The sequence below is a fragment of the Convolutriloba macropyga genome, unplaced genomic scaffold (assembly GCF_964194025.1).
Source record: "Convolutriloba macropyga unplaced genomic scaffold, txConMacr16.3 SCAFFOLD_4320, whole genome shotgun sequence".
In the NCBI taxonomy this organism is placed as follows: domain Eukaryota; kingdom Metazoa; phylum Xenacoelomorpha; order Acoela; family Convolutidae; genus Convolutriloba; species Convolutriloba macropyga.
Genome location: NW_027453169.1, coordinates 7501 through 22251, shown reverse-complemented (window position 1 = coordinate 22251; position 14751 = coordinate 7501).

Genomic DNA, 14751 nt, shown 5'->3' with positions numbered 1-14751 from the left:
TCAAGCTAGTTCAAGCTAACTCAAGCTAGCTAAAGCTAACTCAAGCTAACTCAAGCTAACTCAAGCTAACTCAAGCTAGCTAAAGCTAACTCAAGCTAACTCAAGCTAACCCGAGCTAACTCAAGCTAGCTCAAGCTAACCCAAGCTAGCTAAAGCTAACTCAAGCTAACTCAAGCTAATTCAAGCTAACTCAAGCTAACTCAAGCTAACTCAAGCTAACTCAAGCTAGCTAAAGCTAACTCAAGCTAACTCAAGCTAACTCAAGCTAACCCGAGCTAACTCAAGCTAACTCAAGGTAGCTAAAGCTAGTTCAAGCTAACTCAAGCTAGCTAAAGCTAAGACAAGCTAACTCAAGCTAACTCAAGCTAACTCAAGCTAACTCAAGCTAACTCAAGCTAACTCAAGCTAGCTAAAGCTAACTCAAGCTAACTCAAGCTAACTCAAGCTAACCCAGCTAACTCAAGCTAACTCAAGGTAGCTAAAGCTAGTTCAAGCTAACTCAAGCTAGCTAAAGCTAAGACAAGCTAACTCAAGCTAACTCAAGCTAACTCAAGCTAACTCAAGCTAACTAAAGCTAGTTCAAGCTAACTCAAGCTAGCTAAAGCTAACTCAAGCTAACTCAAGCTAACTCAAGCTAGCTCAAGCTAACTCAAGCTAGTTCAAGCTAACTCAAGCTAGCTAAAGCTAACTCAAGCTAACTCAAGCTAACTCAAGCTAACTCAAGCTAGCTAAAGCTAACTCAAGCTAACTCAAGCTAACCCGAGCTAACTCAAGCTAGCTCAAGCTAACCCAAGCTAGCTAAAGCTAACTCAAGCTAACTCAAGCTAATTCAAGCTAACTCAAGCTAACTCAAGCTAACTCAAGCTAACTCAAGCTAGCTAAAGCTAACTCAAGCTAACTCAAGCTAACTCAAGCTAACCCGAGCTAACTCAAGCTAACTCAAGGTAGCTAAAGCTAGTTCAAGCTAACTCAAGCTAGCTAAAGCTAAGACAAGCTAACTCAAGCTAACTCAAGCTAACTCAAGCTAACTCAAGCTAACTCAAGCTAACTCAAGCTAGTTCAAGCTAACTCAAGCTAACTCAAGCTAACTCAAGCTAGCTAAAGCTAACTCAAGCTAACTCAAGCTAACTCAAGCTAACCCGAGCTAACTCAAGCTAACTCAAGGTAGCTAAAGCTAGTTCAAGCTAGCTCAAGCTAGCTAAAGCTAAGACAAGCTAACTCAAGCTAACTCAAGCTAACTCAAGCTAACTCAAGCTAGTTCAAGCTAACTCAAGCTAGCTAAAGCTAACTCAAGCTAACTCAAGCTAACTCAAGCTAGCTCAAGCTAACTCAAGCTAGTTCAAGCTAACTCAAGCTAGCTAAAGCTAACTCAAGCTAACTCAAGCTAACTCAAGCTAGCTCAAGCTAACTCAAGCTAACTCAAGCTAACTCAAGCTAACCCGAGCTAACTCAAGCTAACTCAAGGTAGCTAAAGCTAGTTCAAGCTAGCTCAAGCTAGCTAAAGCTAAGACAAGCTAACTCAAGCTAACTCAAGCTAACTCAAGCTAACTCAAGCTAGTTCAAGCTAACTCAAGCTAGCTAAAGCTAACTCAAGCTAACTCAAGCTAACTCAAGCTAGCTCAAGCTAACTCAAGCTAGTTCAAGCTAACTCAAGCTAGCTAAAGCTAACTCAAGCTAACTCAAGCTAACTCAAGCTAGCTCAAGCTAACTCAAGCTAGTTCAAGCTAACTCAAGCTAGCTAAAGCTAACTCAAGCTAACTCAAGCTAACTCAAGCTAACTCAAGCTAGCTAAAGCTAACTCAAGCTAACTCAAGCTAACCCGAGCTAACTCAAGCTAGCTCAAGCTAACCCAAGCTAGCTAAAGCTAACTCAAGCTAACTCAAGCTAATTCAAGCTAACTCAAGCTAACTCAAGCTAACTCAAGCTAACTCAAGCTAGCTAAAGCTAACTCAAGCTAACTCAAGCTAACTCAAGCTAACCCGAGCTAACTCAAGCTAACTCAAGGTAGCTAAAGCTAGTTCAAGCTAACTCAAGCTAGCTAAAGCTAAGACAAGCTAACTCAAGCTAACTCAAGCTAACTCAAGCTAACTCAAGCTAACTCAAGCTAGTTCAAGCTAACTCAAGCTAACTCAAGCTAACTCAAGCTAGCTAAAGCTAACTCAAGCTAACTCAAGCTAACTCAAGCTAACCCGAGCTAACTCAAGCTAACTCAAGGTAGCTAAAGCTAGTTCAAGCTAGCTCAAGCTAGCTAAAGCTAAGACAAGCTAACTCAAGCTAACTCAAGCTAACTCAAGCTAGTTCAAGCTAACTCAAGCTAGCTAAAGCTAACTCAAGCTAACTCAAGCTAACTCAAGCTAGCTCAAGCTAACTCAAGCTAGTTCAAGCTAACTCAAGCTAGCTAAAGCTAACTCAAGCTAACTCAAGCTAACTCAAGCTAACTCAAGCTAGCTAAAGCTAACTCAAGCTAACTCAAGCTAACCCGAGCTAACTCAAGCTAGCTCAAGCTAACCCAAGCTAGCTAAAGCTAACTCAAGCTAACTCAAGCTAATTCAAGCTAACTCAAGCTAACTCAAGCTAACTCAAGCTAACTCAAGCTAGCTAAAGCTAACTCAAGCTAACTCAAGCTAACTCAAGCTAACCCGAGCTAACTCAAGCTAACTCAAGGTAGCTAAAGCTAGTTCAAGCTAACTCAAGCTAGCTAAAGCTAAGACAAGCTAACTCAAGCTAACTCAAGCTAACTCAAGCTAACTCAAGCTAACTCAAGCTAACTCAAGCTAGTTCAAGCTAACTCAAGCTAACTCAAGCTAACTCAAGCTAGCTAAAGCTAACTCAAGCTAACTCAAGCTAACTCAAGCTAACCCGAGCTAACTCAAGCTAACTCAAGGTAGCTAAAGCTAGTTCAAGCTAACTCAAGCTAGCTAAAGCTAAGACAAGCTAACTCAAGCTAACTCAAGCTAACTCAAGCTAACTCAAGCTAACTAAAGCTAGTTCAAGCTAACTCAAGCTAGCTAAAGCTAACTCAAGCTAACTCAAGCTAACTCAAGCTAGCTCAAGCTAACTCAAGCTAGTTCAAGCTAACTCAAGCTAGCTAAAGCTAACTCAAGCTAACTCAAGCTAACTCAAGCTAACTCAAGCTAGCTAAAGCTAACCCGAGCTAACTCAAGCTAGCTCAAGCTAACCCAAGCTAGCTAAAGCTAACTCAAGCTAACTCAAGCTAATTCAAGCTAACTCAAGCTAACTCAAGCTAACTCAAGCTAACTCAAGCTAGCTAAAGCTAACTCAAGCTAACTCAAGCTAACTCAAGCTAACCCGAGCTAACTCAAGCTAACTCAAGGTAGCTAAAGCTAGTTCAAGCTAACTCAAGCTAGCTAAAGCTAAGACAAGCTAACTCAAGCTAACTCAAGCTAACTCAAGCTAACTCAAGCTAACTCAAGCTAACTCAAGCTAGTTCAAGCTAACTCAAGCTAACTCAAGCTAACTCAAGCTAGCTAAAGCTAACTCAAGCTAACTCAAGCTAACTCAAGCTAACCCGAGCTAACTCAAGCTAACTCAAGGTAGCTAAAGCTAGTTCAAGCTAACTCAAGCTAGCTAAAGCTAAGACAAGCTAACTCAAGCTAACTCAAGCTAACTCAAGCTAACTCAAGCTAACTAAAGCTAGTTCAAGCTAACTCAAGCTAGCTAAAGCTAACTCAAGCTAACTCAAGCTAACTCAAGCTAGCTCAAGCTAACTCAAGCTAGTTCAAGCTAACTCAAGCTAGCTAAAGCTAACTCAAGCTAACTCAAGCTAACTCAAGCTAACTCAAGCTAGCTAAAGCTAACTCAAGCTAACTCAAGCTAACCCGAGCTAACTCAAGCTAGCTCAAGCTAACCCAAGCTAGCTAAAGCTAACTCAAGCTAACTCAAGCTAATTCAAGCTAACTCAAGCTAACTCAAGCTAACTCAAGCTAACTCAAGCTAGCTAAAGCTAACTCAAGCTAACTCAAGCTAACTCAAGCTAACCCGAGCTAACTCAAGCTAACTCAAGGTAGCTAAAGCTAGTTCAAGCTAACTCAAGCTAGCTAAAGCTAAGACAAGCTAACTCAAGCTAACTCAAGCTAACTCAAGCTAACTCAAGCTAACTCAAGCTAGTTCAAGCTAACTTAATGAAGTTAACCCAAGCTAACTTGGGTTAATGAAGTCAAACTCAAGCTAACCCGAGCTAACTCAAGCTAACTCAAGCTAATTCAAGCTAACTCAAGCTAACTCAAGCTAATTCAAGCTAACTCAAGCTAATTCAAGCTAACTCAAGCTAGCTAAAGCTAACTCAAGCTAACTCAAGCTAACTCAAGCTAGCTCAAGCTAACTCAAGCTAACTCAAGCTAACTCAAGCTAACCCGAGCTAACTCAAGCTAACTCAAGGTAGCTAAAGCTAGTTCAAGCTAGCTCAAGCTAGCTAAAGCTAAGACAAGCTAACTCAAGCTAACTCAAGCTAACTCAAGCTAGTTCAAGCTAACTCAAGCTAGCTAAAGCTAACTCAAGCTAACTCAAGCTAACTCAAGCTAGCTCAAGCTAACTCAAGCTAGTTCAAGCTAACTCAAGCTAGCTAAAGCTAACTCAAGCTAACTCAAGCTAACTCAAGCTAGCTCAAGCTAACTCAAGCTAGTTCAAGCTAACTCAAGCTAGCTAAAGCTAACTCAAGCTAACTCAAGCTAACTCAAGCTAACTCAAGCTAGCTAAAGCTAACTCAAGCTAACTCAAGCTAACCCGAGCTAACTCAAGCTAGCTCAAGCTAACCCAAGCTAGCTAAAGCTAACTCAAGCTAACTCAAGCTAATTCAAGCTAACTCAAGCTAACTCAAGCTAACTCAAGCTAACTCAAGCTAGCTAAAGCTAACTCAAGCTAACTCAAGCTAACTCAAGCTAACCCGAGCTAACTCAAGCTAACTCAAGGTAGCTAAAGCTAGTTCAAGCTAACTCAAGCTAGCTAAAGCTAAGACAAGCTAACTCAAGCTAACTCAAGCTAACTCAAGCTAACTCAAGCTAACTCAAGCTAGTTCAAGCTAACTCAAGCTAACTCAAGCTAACTCAAGCTAGCTAAAGCTAACTCAAGCTAACTCAAGCTAACTCAAGCTAACCCGAGCTAACTCAAGCTAACTCAAGGTAGCTAAAGCTAGTTCAAGCTAGCTCAAGCTAGCTAAAGCTAAGACAAGCTAACTCAAGCTAACTCAAGCTAACTCAAGCTAGTTCAAGCTAACTCAAGCTAGCTAAAGCTAACTCAAGCTAACTCAAGCTAACTCAAGCTAGCTCAAGCTAACTCAAGCTAGTTCAAGCTAACTCAAGCTAGCTAAAGCTAACTCAAGCTAACTCAAGCTAACTCAAGCTAACTCAAGCTAGCTAAAGCTAACTCAAGCTAACTCAAGCTAACCCGAGCTAACTCAAGCTAGCTCAAGCTAACCCAAGCTAGCTAAAGCTAACTCAAGCTAACTCAAGCTAATTCAAGCTAACTCAAGCTAACTCAAGCTAACTCAAGCTAACTCAAGCTAGCTAAAGCTAACTCAAGCTAACTCAAGCTAACTCAAGCTAACCCGAGCTAACTCAAGCTAACTCAAGGTAGCTAAAGCTAGTTCAAGCTAACTCAAGCTAGCTAAAGCTAAGACAAGCTAACTCAAGCTAACTCAAGCTAACTCAAGCTAACTCAAGCTAACTCAAGCTAACTCAAGCTAGTTCAAGCTAACTCAAGCTAACTCAAGCTAACTCAAGCTAGCTAAAGCTAACTCAAGCTAACTCAAGCTAACTCAAGCTAACCCGAGCTAACTCAAGCTAACTCAAGGTAGCTAAAGCTAGTTCAAGCTAACTCAAGCTAGCTAAAGCTAAGACAAGCTAACTCAAGCTAACTCAAGCTAACTCAAGCTAACTCAAGCTAACTAAAGCTAGTTCAAGCTAACTCAAGCTAGCTAAAGCTAACTCAAGCTAACTCAAGCTAACTCAAGCTAGCTCAAGCTAACTCAAGCTAGTTCAAGCTAACTCAAGCTAGCTAAAGCTAACTCAAGCTAACTCAAGCTAACTCAAGCTAACTCAAGCTAGCTAAAGCTAACCCGAGCTAACTCAAGCTAGCTCAAGCTAACCCAAGCTAGCTAAAGCTAACTCAAGCTAACTCAAGCTAATTCAAGCTAACTCAAGCTAACTCAAGCTAACTCAAGCTAACTCAAGCTAGCTAAAGCTAACTCAAGCTAACTCAAGCTAACTCAAGCTAACCCGAGCTAACTCAAGCTAACTCAAGGTAGCTAAAGCTAGTTCAAGCTAACTCAAGCTAGCTAAAGCTAAGACAAGCTAACTCAAGCTAACTCAAGCTAACTCAAGCTAACTCAAGCTAACTCAAGCTAACTCAAGCTAGTTCAAGCTAACTCAAGCTAACTCAAGCTAACTCAAGCTAGCTAAAGCTAACTCAAGCTAACTCAAGCTAACTCAAGCTAACCCGAGCTAACTCAAGCTAACTCAAGGTAGCTAAAGCTAATTCAAGCTAACTCAAGCTAACTCAAGCTAACTCAAGCTAACTCAAGCTAGCTAAAGCTAACTCAAGCTAACTCAAGCTAACTCAAGCTAACCCGAGCTAACTCAAGCTAACTCAAGGTAGCTAAAGCTAGTTCAAGCTAACTCAAGCTAGCTAAAGCTAAGACAAGCTAACTCAAGCTAACTCAAGCTAACTCAAGCTAACTCAAGCTAACTCAAGCTAACTCAAGCTAGTTCAAGCTAACTCAAGCTAACTCAAGCTAACTCAAGCTAGCTAAAGCTAACTCAAGCTAACTCAAGCTAACTCAAGCTAACCCGAGCTAACTCAAGCTAACTCAAGGTAGCTAAAGCTAGTTCAAGCTAACTCAAGCTAGCTAAAGCTAAGACAAGCTAACTCAAGCTAACTCAAGCTAACTCAAGCTAACTCAAGCTAACTAAAGCTAGTTCAAGCTAACTCAAGCTAGCTAAAGCTAACTCAAGCTAACTCAAGCTAACTCAAGCTAGCTCAAGCTAACTCAAGCTAGTTCAAGCTAACTCAAGCTAGCTAAAGCTAACTCAAGCTAACTCAAGCTAACTCAAGCTAACTCAAGCTAACCCGAGCTAACTCAAGCTAGCTCAAGCTAACCCAAGCTAGCTAAAGCTAACTCAAGCTAACTCAAGCTAATTCAAGCTAACTCAAGCTAACTCAAGCTAACTCAAGCTAACTCAAGCTAGCTAAAGCTAACTCAAGCTAACTCAAGCTAACTCAAGCTAACCCGAGCTAACTCAAGCTAACTCAAGGTAGCTAAAGCTAGTTCAAGCTAACTCAAGCTAGCTAAAGCTAAGACAAGCTAACTCAAGCTAACTCAAGCTAACTCAAGCTAACTCAAGCTAACTCAAGCTAACTCAAGCTAGTTCAAGCTAACTCAAGCTAACTCAAGCTAACTCAAGCTAGCTAAAGCTAACTCAAGCTAACTCAAGCTAACTCAAGCTAACCCGAGCTAACTCAAGCTAACTCAAGGTAGCTAAAGCTAGTTCAAGCTAGCTCAAGCTAGCTAAAGCTAAGACAAGCTAACTCAAGCTAACTCAAGCTAACTCAAGCTAACTCAAGCTAGTTCAAGCTAACTCAAGCTAGCTAAAGCTAACTCAAGCTAACTCAAGCTAACTCAAGCTAGCTCAAGCTAACTCAAGCTAGTTCAAGCTAACTCAAGCTAGCTAAAGCTAACTCAAGCTAACTCAAGCTAACTCAAGCTAGCTCAAGCTAACTCAAGCTAACTCAAGCTAACTCAAGCTAACCCGAGCTAACTCAAGCTAACTCAAGGTAGCTAAAGCTAGTTCAAGCTAGCTCAAGCTAGCTAAAGCTAAGACAAGCTAACTCAAGCTAACTCAAGCTAACTCAAGCTAACTCAAGCTAGTTCAAGCTAACTCAAGCTAGCTAAAGCTAACTCAAGCTAACTCAAGCTAACTCAAGCTAGCTCAAGCTAACTCAAGCTAGTTCAAGCTAACTCAAGCTAGCTAAAGCTAACTCAAGCTAACTCAAGCTAACTCAAGCTAGCTCAAGCTAACTCAAGCTAGTTCAAGCTAACTCAAGCTAGCTAAAGCTAACTCAAGCTAACTCAAGCTAACTCAAGCTAACTCAAGCTAGCTAAAGCTAACTCAAGCTAACTCAAGCTAACCCGAGCTAACTCAAGCTAACTCAAGCTAACTCAAGCTAACTCAAGCTAGCTAAAGCTAACTCAAGCTAACTCAAGCTAACCCGAGCTAACTCAAGCTAGCTCAAGCTAACCCAAGCTAGCTAAAGCTAACTCAAGCTAACTCAAGCTAACTCAAGCTAGCTCAAGCTAACTCAAGCTAGCTCAAGCTAACTCAAGCTAGTTCAAGCTAACTCAAGCTAGCTAAAGCTAACTCAAGCTAACTCAAGCTAACTCAAGCTAGCTCAAGCTAACTCAAGCTAACTCAAGCTAACTCAAGCTAACCCGAGCTAACTCAAGCTAACTCAAGGTAGCTAAAGCTAGTTCAAGCTAGCTCAAGCTAGCTAAAGCTAAGACAAGCTAACTCAAGCTAACTCAAGCTAACTCAAGCTAACTCAAGCTAGTTCAAGCTAACTCAAGCTAGCTAAAGCTAACTCAAGCTAACTCAAGCTAACTCAAGCTAGCTCAAGCTAACTCAAGCTAGTTCAAGCTAACTCAAGCTAGCTAAAGCTAACTCAAGCTAACTCAAGCTAACTCAAGCTAGCTCAAGCTAACTCAAGCTAGTTCAAGCTAACTCAAGCTAGCTAAAGCTAACTCAAGCTAACTCAAGCTAACTCAAGCTAACTCAAGCTAGCTAAAGCTAACTCAAGCTAACTCAAGCTAACCCGAGCTAACTCAAGCTAGCTCAAGCTAACCCAAGCTAGCTAAAGCTAACTCAAGCTAACTCAAGCTAATTCAAGCTAACTCAAGCTAACTCAAGCTAACTCAAGCTAACTCAAGCTAGCTAAAGCTAACTCAAGCTAACTCAAGCTAACTCAAGCTAACCCGAGCTAACTCAAGCTAACTCAAGGTAGCTAAAGCTAGTTCAAGCTAACTCAAGCTAGCTAAAGCTAAGACAAGCTAACTCAAGCTAACTCAAGCTAACTCAAGCTAACTCAAGCTAACTCAAGCTAGTTCAAGCTAACTCAAGCTAACTCAAGCTAACTCAAGCTAGCTAAAGCTAACTCAAGCTAACTCAAGCTAACCCGAGCTAACTCAAGCTAACTCAAGGTAGCTAAAGCTAGTTCAAGCTAACTCAAGCTAGCTAAAGCTAAGACAAGCTAACTCAAGCTAACTCAAGCTAACTCAAGCTAACTCAAGCTAACTAAAGCTAGTTCAAGCTAACTCAAGCTAGCTAAAGCTAACTCAAGCTAACTCAAGCTAACTCAAGCTAGCTCAAGCTAACTCAAGCTAGTTCAAGCTAACTCAAGCTAGCTAAAGCTAACTCAAGCTAACTCAAGCTAACTCAAGCTAACTCAAGCTAACCCGAGCTAACTCAAGCTAGCTCAAGCTAACCCAAGCTAGCTAAAGCTAACTCAAGCTAACTCAAGCTAATTCAAGCTAACTCAAGCTAACTCAAGCTAACTCAAGCTAACTCAAGCTAGCTAAAGCTAACTCAAGCTAACTCAAGCTAACTCAAGCTAACCCGAGCTAACTCAAGCTAACTCAAGCTAACTCAAGCTAACCCGAGCTAACTCAAGCTAACTCAAGGTAGCTAAAGCTAGTTCAAGCTAACTCAAGCTAGCTAAAGCTAAGACAAGCTAACTCAAGCTAACTCAAGCTAACTCAAGCTAACTCAAGCTAACTAAAGCTAGTTCAAGCTAACTCAAGCTAGCTAAAGCTAACTCAAGCTAACTCAAGCTAACTCAAGCTAGCTCAAGCTAACTCAAGCTAGTTCAAGCTAACTCAAGCTAGCTAAAGCTAACTCAAGCTAACTCAAGCTAACTCAAGCTAACTCAAGCTAGCTAAAGCTAACTCAAGCTAACTCAAGCTAACCCGAGCTAACTCAAGCTAGCTCAAGCTAACCCAAGCTAGCTAAAGCTAACTCAAGCTAACTCAAGCTAATTCAAGCTAACTCAAGCTAACTCAAGCTAACTCAAGCTAACTCAAGCTAGCTAAAGCTAACTCAAGCTAACTCAAGCTAACTCAAGCTAACCCGAGCTAACTCAAGCTAACTCAAGGTAGCTAAAGCTAGTTCAAGCTAACTCAAGCTAGCTAAAGCTAAGACAAGCTAACTCAAGCTAACTCAAGCTAACTCAAGCTAACTCAAGCTAACTCAAGCTAACTCAAGCTAGCTAAAGCTAACTCAAGCTAACTCAAGCTAACTCAAGCTAACCCGAGCTAACTCAAGCTAACTCAAGGTAGCTAAAGCTAGTTCAAGCTAACTCAAGCTAGCTAAAGCTAAGACAAGCTAACTCAAGCTAACTCAAGCTAACTCAAGCTAACTCAAGCTAACTAAAGCTAGTTCAAGCTAACTCAAGCTAGCTAAAGCTAACTCAAGCTAACTCAAGCTAACTCAAGCTAGCTCAAGCTAACTCAAGCTAGTTCAAGCTAACTCAAGCTAGCTAAAGCTAACTCAAGCTAACTCAAGCTAACTCAAGCTAACTCAAGCTAGCTAAAGCTAACTCAAGCTAACTCAAGCTAACCCGAGCTAACTCAAGCTAGCTCAAGCTAACCCAAGCTAGCTAAAGCTAACTCAAGCTAACTCAAGCTAATTCAAGCTAACTCAAGCTAACTCAAGCTAACTCAAGCTAACTCAAGCTAGCTAAAGCTAACTCAAGCTAACTCAAGCTAACTCAAGCTAACCCGAGCTAACTCAAGCTAACTCAAGGTAGCTAAAGCTAGTTCAAGCTAACTCAAGCTAGCTAAAGCTAAGACAAGCTAACTCAAGCTAACTCAAGCTAACTCAAGCTAACTCAAGCTAACTCAAGCTAACTCAAGCTAGTTCAAGCTAACTCAAGCTAACTCAAGCTAACTCAAGCTAGCTAAAGCTAACTCAAGCTAACTCAAGCTAACTCAAGCTAACCCGAGCTAACTCAAGCTAACTCAAGGTAGCTAAAGCTAGTTCAAGCTAGCTCAAGCTAGCTAAAGCTAAGACAAGCTAACTCAAGCTAACTCAAGCTAACTCAAGCTAACTCAAGCTAGTTCAAGCTAACTCAAGCTAGCTAAAGCTAACTCAAGCTAACTCAAGCTAACTCAAGCTAGCTCAAGCTAACTCAAGCTAGTTCAAGCTAACTCAAGCTAGCTAAAGCTAACTCAAGCTAACTCAAGCTAACTCAAGCTAGCTCAAGCTAACTCAAGCTAACTCAAGCTAACTCAAGCTAACCCGAGCTAACTCAAGCTAACTCAAGGTAGCTAAAGCTAGTTCAAGCTAGCTCAAGCTAGCTAAAGCTAAGACAAGCTAACTCAAGCTAACTCAAGCTAACTCAAGCTAACTCAAGCTAGTTCAAGCTAACTCAAGCTAGCTAAAGCTAACTCAAGCTAACTCAAGCTAACTCAAGCTAGCTCAAGCTAACTCAAGCTAGTTCAAGCTAACTCAAGCTAGCTAAAGCTAACTCAAGCTAACTCAAGCTAACTCAAGCTAGCTCAAGCTAACTCAAGCTAGTTCAAGCTAACTCAAGCTAGCTAAAGCTAACTCAAGCTAACTCAAGCTAACTCAAGCTAACTCAAGCTAGCTAAAGCTAACTCAAGCTAACTCAAGCTAACCCGAGCTAACTCAAGCTAGCTCAAGCTAACCCAAGCTAGCTAAAGCTAACTCAAGCTAACTCAAGCTAATTCAAGCTAACTCAAGCTAACTCAAGCTAACTCAAGCTAACTCAAGCTAGCTAAAGCTAACTCAAGCTAACTCAAGCTAACTCAAGCTAACCCGAGCTAACTCAAGCTAACTCAAGGTAGCTAAAGCTAGTTCAAGCTAACTCAAGCTAGCTAAAGCTAAGACAAGCTAACTCAAGCTAACTCAAGCTAACTCAAGCTAACTCAAGCTAACTCAAGCTAGTTCAAGCTAACTCAAGCTAACTCAAGCTAACTCAAGCTAGCTAAAGCTAACTCAAGCTAACTCAAGCTAACTCAAGCTAACCCGAGCTAACTCAAGCTAACTCAAGGTAGCTAAAGCTAGTTCAAGCTAGCTCAAGCTAGCTAAAGCTAAGACAAGCTAACTCAAGCTAACTCAAGCTAACTCAAGCTAGTTCAAGCTAACTCAAGCTAGCTAAAGCTAACTCAAGCTAACTCAAGCTAACTCAAGCTAGCTCAAGCTAACTCAAGCTAGTTCAAGCTAACTCAAGCTAGCTAAAGCTAACTCAAGCTAACTCAAGCTAACTCAAGCTAACTCAAGCTAGCTAAAGCTAACTCAAGCTAACTCAAGCTAACCCGAGCTAACTCAAGCTAGCTCAAGCTAACCCAAGCTAGCTAAAGCTAACTCAAGCTAACTCAAGCTAATTCAAGCTAACTCAAGCTAACTCAAGCTAACTCAAGCTAACTCAAGCTAGCTAAAGCTAACTCAAGCTAACTCAAGCTAACTCAAGCTAACCCGAGCTAACTCAAGCTAACTCAAGGTAGCTAAAGCTAGTTCAAGCTAACTCAAGCTAGCTAAAGCTAAGACAAGCTAACTCAAGCTAACTCAAGCTAACTCAAGCTAACTCAAGCTAACTCAAGCTAACTCAAGCTAGTTCAAGCTAACTCAAGCTAACTCAAGCTAACTCAAGCTAGCTAAAGCTAACTCAAGCTAACTCAAGCTAACTCAAGCTAACCCGAGCTAACTCAAGCTAACTCAAGGTAGCTAAAGCTAGTTCAAGCTAACTCAAGCTAGCTAAAGCTAAGACAAGCTAACTCAAGCTAACTCAAGCTAACTCAAGCTAACTCAAGCTAACTAAAGCTAGTTCAAGCTAACTCAAGCTAGCTAAAGCTAACTCAAGCTAACTCAAGCTAACTCAAGCTAGCTCAAGCTAACTCAAGCTAGTTCAAGCTAACTCAAGCTAGCTAAAGCTAACTCAAGCTAACTCAAGCTAACTCAAGCTAACTCAAGCTAGCTAAAGCTAACTCAAGCTAACTCAAGCTAACCCGAGCTAACTCAAGCTAGCTCAAGCTAACCCAAGCTAGCTAAAGCTAACTCAAGCTAACTCAAGCTAATTCAAGCTAACTCAAGCTAACTCAAGCTAACTCAAGCTAACTCAAGCTAGCTAAAGCTAACTCAAGCTAACTCAAGCTAACTCAAGCTAACCCGAGCTAACTCAAGCTAACTCAAGGTAGCTAAAGCTAGTTCAAGCTAACTCAAGCTAGCTAAAGCTAAGACAAGCTAACTCAAGCTAACTCAAGCTAACTCAAGCTAACTCAAGCTAACTCAAGCTAGTTCAAGCTAACTTAATGAAGTTAACCCAAGCTAACTTGGGTTAATGAAGTCAAACTCAAGCTAACCCGAGCTAACTCAAGCTAACTCAAGCTAATTCAAGCTAACTCAAGCTAACTCAAGCTAATTCAAGCTAACTCAAGCTAATTCAAGCTAACTCAAGCTAGCTCAAGCTAACTCAAGCTAACCCAAGCTAACTTAAGCTAGCTTAAGCTAATTAAAGCTAATTAAAGCTAACTCAAGCTAACCCAAGCTAACTTAAGCTAGCTCTAGCTGGCTGCCACTGTTAGGCCATTTGGGAGCGCTTTTCTCGCACTCTGATTGGCTGCCACTGTTAGGCCATTTGGGAGCGCTTTTCTCGCACTCTGATTGGCTGCCACTGTTAGGCCATTTGGGAGCGCTTTTCTCGCACTCTGATTGGCTGCCACTGTTAGGCCATTTGGGAGCGCTTTTCTCGCACTCTGATTGGCTGCCACTGTTAGGCCATTTGGGAGCGCTTTTCTCGCACTCTGATTGGCTGCCACTGTTAGGCCATTTGGGAGCGCTTTTCTCGCACTCTGATTGGCTGCCACTGTTAGGCCATTTGGGAGCGCTTTTCTCGCACTCTGATTGGCTGCCACTGTTAGGCCATTTGGGAGCGCTTTTCTCGCACTCTGATTGGCTGCCACTGTTAGGCCATTTGGGAGCGCTTTTCTCGCACTCTGATTGGCTGCCACTGTTAGGCCATTTGGGAGCGCTTTTCTCGCACTCTGATTGGCTGCCACTGTTAGGCCATTTGGGAGCGCTTTTCTCGCACTCTGATTGGCTGCCACTGTTAGGCCATTTGGGAGCGCTTTTCTCGCACTCTGATTGGCTGCCACTGTTAGGCCATTTGGGAGCGCTTTTCTCGCACTCTGATTGGCTGCCACTGTTAGGCCATTTGGGAGCGCTTTTCTCGCACTCTGATTGGCTGCCACTGTTAGGCCATTTGGGAGCGCTTTTCTCGCACTCTGATTGGCTGCCACTGTTAGGCCATTTGGGAGCGCTTTTCTCGCACTCTGATTGGCTGCCACTGTTAGGCCATTTGGGAGCGCTTTTCTCGCACTCTGATTGGCTGCCACTGTTAGGCCATTTGGGAGCGCTTTTCTCGCACTCTGATTGGCTGCCACTGTTAGGCCATTTGGGAGCGCTTTTCTCGCACTCTGATTGGCTGCCACTGTTAGGCCATTTGGGAGCGCTTTTCTCGCACTCTGATTGGCTGCCACTGTTAGGCCATTTGGGAGCGCTTTTCTCGCACTCTGATTGGCTGCCACTGTTAGGCCATTTGGGAGCGCTTTTCTCGCACTCTGATTGGCTGCCAGTGTTAGGCCATTTGGGAGCGCTTTTCTCGCACTCTGATTGGCTGCCAGTGTTAGGCCATTTGGGAGCGCTTTTCTCGCACTCTGATTGGCTG